Source organism: Chinchilla lanigera, unplaced genomic scaffold (genome assembly GCF_000276665.1).
Source record: "Chinchilla lanigera isolate Chin_1 unplaced genomic scaffold, ChiLan1.0 scaffold00049, whole genome shotgun sequence".
Taxonomy (NCBI): Eukaryota; Metazoa; Chordata; class Mammalia; order Rodentia; family Chinchillidae; genus Chinchilla; species Chinchilla lanigera.
In genome coordinates, this window is record NW_004955450.1 from 7,501,005 (window position 1) to 7,512,347 (window position 11,343).

Consider the following 11,343-nt stretch of genomic DNA (forward strand, 5'->3'; position numbering starts at 1 on the left):
CTTCTGGTTCTATTACTTTTTGCTTTACATATTTTGCAGCTTTGTTATTGGGTGCATACATATTTATGTGCTTTCTTGTCAGATAGGCCCATTGTCATTATGTACTTGTCCCTGGTAACAATCTTTACCCAAAAATCTACTTTATCTGATGTTGATATAGCCACTCCTACTAGAGTTTCCTTAAAATTGAAATTAGATGATGAGAATTCTAGTTTATCTTTTCTATTTTTAATTTTTATTAGTTTTATTATTGTATCCTCAATGTTAGCAGAGTTCCTGGCATTTAACAAACATCTGGACAGATCAAATAAGTGAAAAATTGTCATGAGTCATGCTTTGCAATGATGTCTGCTCCTGATGGAACACAGGCTCTCCCAATACAGCACTGCCTACAGTCTGTCTGCAGTGAGCTCAGGTACAACATGGGTTCTGAAAAGCTTGGCTGCAATAGGTCTCGCAGGGAGTGAGTTCCACACAGTGAGGAGACAATATCCTTCTGGTTATCTAATCACTTCATTCAGCTTTAGTATTCAGCATCAAAAGGATACTCCTCCAAATGTGCCACGCCAGGTATAATATAGAACCTCCAGTTTCTGTTGAAGCTGAGGATGGCTACCATCTCATCACTCAATTTGAAGTCAAAGACCTGAAAGTTCTCAATGATGTGACTTGATGTCATAGACTTGGGGATCACTGCCACATTCCCCTGGATATGGAACCGGATCAGAACCTGGGCTGTGTGGGTTTTGTTTTGTTTTTTTGTGTGTGTGCTTTGCCGCAATCTCCTTAATCTTGGCATCCTCTGGTAGTGAAGGGTCCTCTGGCTTGGCCCAAGGTCTACCAGGAGAGCCCAGGGGGCTGTAGGCAGTGACGGTGATGCCCTTGGAGTGGCAGTACTGGATCAGTTTCTCCTGGGTGAGGTATGGGTGACACTCCACCTGGTTTATATTTCAGACCAGGCTTGTTCAAGAGCTTCTCAATCTGGAAGTGGTTGAAGTTGGAGACACCAAGGGCTTTTACCAACCCCTCATCGACCAGCTCCTCCATGACCTCCTGTGCATCCAGGAATGTTACTGTACTAGAGAGGATATTGCCTTTATCATCTCTGAGGATGAGTTCCTTCCCAGCCTGAAGTCCCTGTGGAAAGGGAATGAGGTAGATGTCCAGGTAGTCCAGTTTCAGGTCCTGCAGGGTCTTCTGGCAGGCCTCCTTCACCAGGCTTCTCTCAAAGAACGTGGACCACAACTTGCTAACAGTGAAGAGGTCCTCCTGCCTCATGAGCTTCTCCTGAATCTTCCCTTGGATGGCTTCTCCCACCTCATTCTCGTTCTGATAGGTGTAGGCACAGTAGATGTGGTGATACCCTGCATGGATGGCCGCTTTCACGGCTTCTTTGACTTTGCCTGGGGTAAGCTTCCAAATACCAGGCCCATAATGGGCATCTTGGCTTTGGTGCTGAGCTCCAGGAAGGTGGCCATGGTTGGTGCAGAGGCACTTGTGAGGGAGCAGAAGAAAAAGAGAATTCTAGTTTAAAAACCATTTAAGCTGTAGTAAACTCTTAGTTATCCATAATGAAAATAATCTAAAAGTGCGAAGACCAAGTAGCATTGCTAAATTCGCCTATTTTATTCTTTCTGTTGCTGTCATATAGGAAAACAAACTAATAAAAACATAGAAATAGATCCTAGTACCTGGGTACAGTGGCACAAGGCTATGATCCCAGCATTCTGGGAGGCTGAGGCAGGAAGATCACAAGTTTGAGCTCTGCCTAGACAACTTAACGAGAATTTATCTTAAAATAAAAATTTAAAAAGTGGAGGGATATAGACCAGTGAGGAAGGACTGAATTCAATCCCCAGGACTACAAAAACAGGAGAGAGAGAGAGAGAGAGAGAGAGAGAGAGAGAGAGAGAGAGAGGAAGAGAGAGAGGAACTGATATGCATTATTCAAGGTGATTTATCTGAGTCTCTACAGAACTTTTGCCAAGGAGCAGAGCTATGATCAGCGATCTCCAAACTCTTATTCTGTTAGAACAATTCTTTGTGGCCTCTTTGTGAGGTGTCCCAGGCCTCACACTGCCAGAAAATCTTGCAGAATTTCAACCTCATTCCCAAATGAGATTCCCACAGAGATATGCCATACAACTGAGTGAAATGTTTATTGGGTCATTTTAGATATGTGGACCATTACTCGTGTGCTCTGAATTAATAGCTTTATGAATTTTGGAATTACCTCCTGTTAGCATAAATAGGATGATTTTAATTTTATTTTTATTTATTAAAGGCTAAATTAAAATCTAGATATTTTAGAAAGGTGTGATGGCACTCAACTGCAATCCCAGCTCTTGGTCAGCTGAGGCAGGAAGGTCACTACTTCGAGGCCAGCCTGGGCTACATAGTGAGTTCAAGACCAGCCTGAACTACATAGCAAGACTCTGTCTTAGTCCCTGCGGCTGCCCTCACTGTGTGGCCTGAGGACCCCAGGAGTGCAGTAGCATGCGGACTCCTGTCCTTGGTGGTCACACAAGGTTATGGGTGTGGTCTGGCAGAGCCACATTAAAGCCCCACGATGGGCCCAGGCCTCCAAATCAGGCATGGCATCCTGGGAGGTCAGGATTAATGTAAATTTTCATTCCTTGTCCTTTGCTACTTAAAAGCAACAAACATATTTCTGAGGCTTAAAAGGTAAATATTACAATATTATAGAATGGGTACAGGGGCCATGTAGGGCCACTTCTCTCACACCATGGGTATATGCATTTAAAGCAAAATCAAAATTATTACTTTGTTTTAAATAGGAACTACATTCACACAGGCCAAAAAGTAAAGAACATAAAAAGGTGTACAATAAAACGTTTCACTTGCCCCCTCAGCCTACCCTGCAAGTAATACACTTACCTTCTTTTTTCTGAGGCTCCAGTCTACAGATGTGAACAGATCATTCTAAGTTACTCTCTGTTATGGTTTGTCTGAATGTCCCCGCAAAACCTCATGTAGTCATGAGGCAGGCTTCTAGAGTTTATGACTGATCCATAGTTTAATGCTGGGATTATGGGTGTGAGTGCTACATCTGCCCTGGGGCTGGTAGTTTGCATACAATGTAAGGGAGGGAAAGAGTCTAACTCTTCCTGCAGCTCCTCCTTTTTGCTCTTGTTGCTTTTGCTATCTTCCACCTTCATGAACTTTTGCCCTTTGCTATTTGCCACCTGCCTTGGAGCCAGCCGAGTATGGCCTGAAATCCCCACAAACTGTGAGCTAAATAAACCTTTCCTTCCTTAGTTCTGGGTGTCAGGTATTTTGTCTCAGCAACAAAAGTAGCCAAGACACTCTCCTTTTTTTTTTTTCCACAAAAGCTGTGAAAAGGCCATTCACAGCAGGGACTCTGAAGCCAAAATGGCAATATTCCAACCCCAGTCCTGCCACTCATACCTGTGTGTCTTTATACCAGTTCCCTAACCTCTCGGTGCCTTAGTTTCCTTATGTACAGAGAGGATAATAATAGCATCTGTCTCACCTTGTTATCTGAGCATTAATTGCAGTAATATGTACAAAGCATGTAAGCAGCACCTGGCTTACACTGAGTCCTCTATGGACTGCACGGGTATGACAGGAAGGTGTGGTCTCAGAGCCTAGGACACTGGACTGTGGAGTACGACCACCAAGCTCAAATCTCCCTTCCTTCCTTGTAAAATGGCAATAATGACAGTACCTATGCTAAGGGGTCGCTGTGAGATTGAAATGAAAACACACATTTATAACACATACGTATCACATCAGGCCATGCCTCACCCTCACACAGTGAATACTACTGTATTTCATCAAATCCAGGATGCCATGCATTGTAAAAGTACATCATCATTTTATATACTAAGAAAGAAAAACCCTTCCAGTTAAATTATGATGTGCCTTAGACTGTAATGCATCCTCATTTCAAATATGCTACAAAGTAAAGGAAGGCACATCTTGGAATTGGTGAAATGTGGGCTATAAGTCTTTGCTATTCCACCCTTATTTTCACTTAAAAATACATCTTGGATATTGTTCTATGCTGGTACAAAGAGCGCTCTCTCCCTGTATTTTAAATGGCTATATAGTGATCCATTGTGTGCATGAGCCATGAATTATTTAACCAGTCTCCTATTAGTTTCCTGCCTGTCACTGTTACAAGCGACGCTGCAATGAATAACCCTGTAGGCCTGTCACTTTGCAAGGCTGCCAGGATGTGTGCAGGATCAACGCCCAGAACTGGCATTGCTTGGTTGAAGAATGTACGGATTTGAAACTTTTTCAGGTGTCTTAAGTTCAAGTTTTCAATGGTAGGACTGCTTCAAACTAAGGCAGCAGAGGCTGGGTCAGCCAGTGAGAGAGGAGGGACATGTCACAGGTCCCGCCACCTGGGTATGGAGGGCAAAACGTTTTCATACACTGCTGGAGGACATGTGAGTTGGTCAGGCTTTCTAAAAGGTATTTTGGCTCCATCTTCCTACTTCGAATTTTTGGTCTTTATTTTTTGTCTTTTTGAGACAAGGTTTTGCTATGTAGTTCAGGCTGGTCTTGAACTCACTATGTAGCCCAGGCTGGCTTCAAACTCACAGGGATCCTCCTGCCTCTGCCTTCCAAGTACTGGGATTACAGGCATGTGACACCATGCCTAGCTTTCTAATTCTGCTTCTAAAGAGCTGTCTTACAAAACACTGGCACCAGGGGCTGGGGATTTAGCTCAGCGGCAAAAGCGCCTGCCTGGCAAGCGCAAGGTCGTGAGTTCGGTCCCCAGTACCGGAGAAAAACCAAAACCAAAAAAACAAAACAAAACAAAACAAAACACTGGCACCAGCTGCAAAGACATAGATAATAACAACAGGTGTGATGCTGGGGACATATTATCTGTAGCTTTGCAGACCTGAACCTGTCTTATCCTCCAGCCACTACTGCACAAGGCAGGAGCTAATTTGCCAATGTCACAGCTATGGAAACTTGAAATACAGAGAGGGTAAAGCTAGTAAGCACAAATGCAGAATGGGACCCAGCAGCTTGGCACAAGTTTGTGCTCTTAAGCATACAAATATATTATTTTGAAAGATTATACAAAAAATTTTAGAAGCCTAAATGTTCCAAAGTGATGCCAGGCGTGGTGGCACGCTCCTGCAACCCCAGCACTCAGGAGGCTGCAGCAGGAGGATCGCTGTGAGTTTGAGGCTACACAGTGAGACCCTATCTCAAAAACAGCAAAACCAAACAAATAAACAGAAAACCGAAATGAGTTAGTTAATACTATTTTAAACTCGTGCTGCAGAAAACAATGCAACCAAGACAAAGAATGAAATAAATTGTATTGTCTCGTCAAAATAAATTTTAAAAGGGGGGCGGCTGGGGATGGAACTCAATGGTACAGCACTTGCCTAGCACATATGAGGCCTTCTGCTCAGTCCCAGGCACTGTAAACTACAGTAAGTCTCTGACATTCACATTGCAAACTTTCACAGATACAAACGGACCTCGCATCATGAACATGTGAACAAATCATGGAATCAGCTCACACGTCTGCCGGACACAGTCACAGGTGTGCTGTTGCATGCTTACTGTACAGTGTGCTAGGGTACGGCAGTACAGTGTTCAATCAGAGCCCAGGATGTCCCGAAGCAAGAGGACAAGCAGTGATGTGGTGGTTTGGGTTTTTTTTTTAATGCTTTACATTATATATTTGTGTCAAAAGTGTACCAGACTCCCTTTGTCAGACTGATGTGTTTCTCTGTTTGCTTTTTGTCTTTTTGAGACAGGGTCTCACTATGCAGTTCAGGCTGGCCTTCAGCTCATTTTGTAGCCCAGGCTGGTCTCAAACTCGCAACAACCCTCCTGTCTCAGCCTCCCGAGTGCTGGGATTACAGGCATGCGCCACCACGCCGGGCTGTCAGACTTATGAATGAATCCAATTTACAAACTTTCTCCAGGAATTGAACTTGTTCATAAGTTGGGGACGTAATGTAAAGAAAAAGGAGGCTGAAGGGCAGCTTGAACAGCGTGAGTTCATCCCGAAACACGAGTGTGTGTGGCATATCGACCCCAAAGACGGATGGTCTGGCTGGCAGAGGAAACAATGAAGGATTCACAACAATGACACGTGGGTATCAGAGGAGAAGAAAGGAGCCTACACTGTATACTTCCAAATTACCTGCATCTTTAAGTAGATGACATAATAACAGTAAACTTGCTACTATTAAGAGGCAGAAATCAATGAGTGTTTAATTCCTATCTCCTCCTTCTTTTTTTTTTCTTTTTCTTTTCTTTTCTTTTTTCTTTTTTTTGCTATATGGGCAATCAAACTCAGGACCTTGCTCTTGCCAGGGAAGCACTCTGCCACTGAGCTATCTTCCCAGCCCCTAATTTCTAACTCCTAAACTTTGACTTCACCTCCGTACCAATGTCATCAGAAACATCAAGAATCAATTAGGCAAGCCAGGCATGGCAGTGCACACTTGTAATACCAGCACCCTAGGAGGCTGAGGCAGGAAGATCCAAAGTTCCTAGCCCAGCAAGGAAACTTAGTGACTTAGAGACTCTGACCCTGTCTCAAAATTTAAAAAAAATATATTTAAAGGGCTGGGGATACAGCTCAGTGAAAAGGCACTGTGTACAAACATCAATACTGCAAACAAAACAAAACAAACAAGAAATATTGTGAATTGAAAAAAAAAAAAAGAACCAACCTAGATTAAGAGATAAACACCCCTGACCCATACTACTGTATTGCTTGGAAAATTATTCAGCATGGTCACCTACAAAATTATCAAGAACAAATCTTCTTTAAGTTGTTAACAGATAGTTTCGGGGTGTTTTGTTTTTTTTTTTTTTTTTTTTAGCATGTTCAGGTGTTATTTTCTTGATGTCTAAGTTCTTCACCTTCGATTCTTGTCTTCTGACTACAGTGTCCATCTAAATACTTAGTTCATTTACGCTGCTGTAACAAAATATCACAGGCTGGGTCATTTTGTTAAAAAAAAGATAAATTTCATATTGGTATAGTTCTGGCTGTAATTTGGTGTCTTCTTCATCAGAAATAGCACCTTGTTACTCTGTCTTTACACGGCAGAAGGCAGAAGGGCAAGAGCACACTCCCTTCCACCTCTGGCACCCTCTCCATTTTTTTGAGACAAGAACAGTAACAATAACAATAACAATACTTACTGTGGAGTTCACACTGACCTTGAACTCATTATGGAATCCAAATTGGCTTCAGACTCACAGCAATCCTCCTGCCTCAGCCTTTCCAGTGCTAGGATTACAGGCATGTGCCATCACGCCCAGACCTAGCTTTTTTAAAAGGGTGCTGTCCCGTCTATGAGGGCAGATTCCTCATGACTTAATCATCTCCCCAAAGCCACACCTCTTAATACTGTTGCGTTGGGAATTCAGTTTCAACATGAACGCCATCTGGCCCTCAGATGGTGTCAGAAATACCAAGTATAGTGGCTCAAGAGGGACAACACAGTCCTCCTCCAAGAAAGGCAACCTGCGACCCAAGGTGAACCCCACCCCACCTACTGGGCATCCGTGGGTAAGGATTCCACTGCTTCTCGGGAATGGAGACCTGCTCTCAAGGAGGGAGGAGAATCAGTGAAAAGTGAGAGCTGGATCTTTGGAAAGAGTTATTTGAAATCATTCAGAAGGACGTGTTAAGGAATCAGTTCTCTACCAGGAAAACTGAGCAGGTCCAAAATGTCATGGTCCAGTGAAAAGGTTTTGTGTTACCACAGTGGTCAGCAGGAAGCATCTTTCAATACACCTGCTCTAAGGTGAAACTGTATCTCCGGATTTCAGATTCTGAATAAACTTCCCATATGAACATCCTCATTTCCCAAGCCGAGTTTTATGGTCCTTTTCATCCCTTTTGAGCTTTTCAACTCAACTTCCTCCGTCTTGCCATTTTTTCCCAACTTCTACTGAGAGTTTTCTAAAGTGTAGGCCATTTGGAAATCCTTTTAGGGAAAAGATTATTGGTTCTGCCTCCTTCTTTCCTATTTATCTTAAAATGTGATTATGTGTGTGTGAGAGAGAGAGTGAGCATGTGTGTCTTGCAGACCTTGTTTTGTTTTCCTGTTACCTTCTCGTTCATTATTCTTCTCTGAAGTCCTGTGGATCACAGGGAGAGCTTTTTTGGATCCCACATGGTTCCTGAACTGGCAAACTCCCTTTTAGTCCAGAAGCCAGAGGAATCTGCAATCTCCGAGTCATGGTTGGAGTCCTGAGCTGTAAGTTATAATAGAGCTTTACAGCAAAAGTGACAGGACCTGTTGCCTTCTTTGGGGTCTTTCCAGGCAGGGCTCTTTCTCATTGTGGAATCTGATATTGGCTATTGGTCTTGTGATGTGTATACCTCCTGTCCCTTTGCCTTTCATCTTCCTTAACCAAAACAGTGTCTATGCTTTCTTCCCTTTCACAGAACTCTTCAAGATGTCTATTCTTTTCAGCTGATCCTCCTCCTCCTTCTCCTCCTTCTCCTGCTTCTCTTCTTCTTCTCCTTCTTCTTTCCCTTTCTTCTTTTTTTGAGACATGGTATCACTATGTAGCCCAGACTGGCTTTGAACTCACTGTGGTACTCCTGCCTCAGCCTCCCAAGTGCTGGGATTACAGTCATATACCACCACACCTGGTACAGCTGTTCTTGTTTCATGATGGAGAGCAAATATGGTTTTGGTTGTTTTTTTGCTTGTTTGTTTTTGCAGTACTGGGGATTGAATCCAGGGCCTTTGCACTGAGCCACATCTCTAGTGCTTTAATTTTTTTTATTTTGAGACAGGCATTCTCAAAATCAAATTAGTTGCCCAGATTGGGTTCAAACTTGGCATCCTCCTGCCTCTCACTCCCAGAGTACTCAAATAAGGATTTTGGAAGAATCTTGCTTCCTGGCCCTGTGTCATCTCAAGACATTTGTTGATGGAATGCCCCTTCAAGTCCTCCTCAGTGGTTCTGGGCACACCCCACCCTTCCTCCTCCTTCCTCCAAGGCCCCTGCAGCTCTGCAAAATTATGCATCTCCCTCGAAGATCTCCCATAGTTTCCACAAAGAGCTCTGCATCTGATTCTTTTAAGTAAACAGAAATGAGCTGGGAATGGTGATGCACATCTGTAATCCCAGCACTCGGGAGGCTGAGGCAAGAGGATCATTGCGAGTTTGAGACCAGCCTATGCTACAAAGTAAGTTCAAGGCCAACCTGAACTGCATAGCCAGACGCTATCTCAAAAAGACAGGAATGAAAACATCACTTCCTGGATTGCATCTTGACGTGTATATGTAATTTCCGGTATACGTCACTTCCTGAGGTCCAGCATCTCATTGGCTCTTGGGAACCCACAATTTCCCTATTAGGATCTATCCTTGTCACCTAGGGTTATTTGGAAGTCCTCTCAGAACAATAGTTCTTCATTGTTGCTCTATGGTCTCACTTCAGTGGCTCTTTTTTTTTTTTTTTTGGTTTTTGGTTTTTCTCTGGTACCAGGAACCGAACTCACGACCTTGCGCTTGCCAGGCAGGCGCTTTGCCGCGGAGCTAAATCCCCAGCCCCCCCACTTCAGTGGCTCATAGAGACCACAGCAGACCAACTTCTAACCCAGCCAGGTGGTTTTTTCAGCTTGTTCCTCTTCAAAGGCAGGCAACCCTCTGACCTGTTTGTTCCTCAGTCACAGAGTTATCTTTATAGTCTCTCTTGTTTTTCTCTCCTATATTACAGAAAAGTATAAAAGCTAGGATTGAAACTGGGCACAGTGGTGCATGCCTGTAACCCTAGCTACTCAGGAAGATAGAGCAGGAGGATCCAAAGTTCTAGGCCATTTAGCAAGACCCTGTCTCAAAACTTAAAAATAAATAAAAAGGGATGGGGGCATAGCTTGGTGGCAGAAGGCTTGCCCAGAATTCAAGAAGGCCTGGGTTCAATACCCAGTGTCAGGAAAATTTTTCAAAAATTAAACAAAAGTGATTGCATCTTTACATGAATATGTAATTCCTGTATCACATCACTTCCTGAAGTCCGGAGATACATAATATGGAGAAAGGCACTGTGTCACTGTTATCATCTCTGTTCAAAGAAAGACTTTAGACAAAGTCAACTTAATAGGATTCAATTAGGCAAAGAATGATTTGTGAAACTAGGTGGCCTTCAGACTCTGGACAGGTTTAGAAAGATGATATGCCTGAATAACATCTGTGGACATAAAAAGGAAGTGACATCCAAAAAACGGAAGTGATATATAGAGACAGATCTATTGGCTAAAGTTTGGCATTCACCTTATTTGAACCTGATTTGAATAGTTGGCCACCTGTGATTGCCTGAAGCTTGGCTGCTGTGACTGGCTGAGACTCAACAATGGTTAGGCAAATTCTTAAGCTAGGTTTTCAGTTTATGTGTTGGATTAGGCTGCAGTTTGTTACACAAGGCCTAGAATGTACGGATGTTTTCTTGGTCCAAATTTAGTTTGATTTAATGCCACAGGTTTCTCTGTTGTTTTTGACATTACCCTAGGGCATAAATGGCTATATTGTCTGATCCGGTTAAATCTGGGTCCTTTTGCAGTGGCCAGGTGCTGCCAGGCTTCAGGTTTACTCCTACCTTATGGGGGCTCTGCTCAGCTGTCCCTTGCCCTGATTCTCTCTGTTAAATTTCTAGGTGGTCTACAGGTTAGCCACCTCTTAATCTCTCACCACTAAATCCGAATTGTGTTCCATAATTCTTCAATGAACTTCTTCAAGTTCCACCTCCAATAAAATCAGTTCTCTCGGGGAGAGCAACACAGGCCCTGTTGTTATGTCTTCCTTTCCCTCTGGGGACAACTTCCAAGCCACTGCCTGGAGCTGGGGGTGGGCACAGCAGTCCGTTCCTCCCATTTGGATGTTCACTTGTTCCAGCACCGTGTGTTGAAGAGTGTCCATTTCACCATTAAACTAATTACCTTGGCACCTTTGTCAAAACTCAGTTATTTCTATATGCTATCCTCTTGCCAGATTCTTCATTAAGTTCCCTTGACCTCCATATCTATCATTATATCAACACCAACTGTTGTGTTTACTGTAAATGTACAGTAAATTTTGAAATGAGGTAGTGTAAATCCTAACACTTCGTTCTTTTTCAATATTGTTTTGGTTATTAAAAATCCTTTGAAAAACAAATCTTGTTAATTTCTTCAAGAGAGGCAGTTGGATCCAGCTTTAACTGAACTTATAAATCAAAACGGGGAAAATTAGCTTTTAAAGATATGAAATCGGGGCTGGGGATTTAGCTCAGCGGCAAAGCGCCTGCCTGGCAAGCGTAAGGTCGTGAGTTCGGTTCCCGGTACCGGAGAAAAACAAAAAAAA

The 11,343-nt window shown here is 43.2% G+C and overlaps 1 pseudogene; it reads right to left on the bottom strand.

Annotated features, from left to right (window-relative positions):
• Positions 1-261: 261 nt before the first annotated feature.
• Positions 262-1,478, bottom strand: LOC102019873 (annotated as a pseudogene).
• Positions 1,479-11,343: the final 9,865 nt, after the last annotated feature.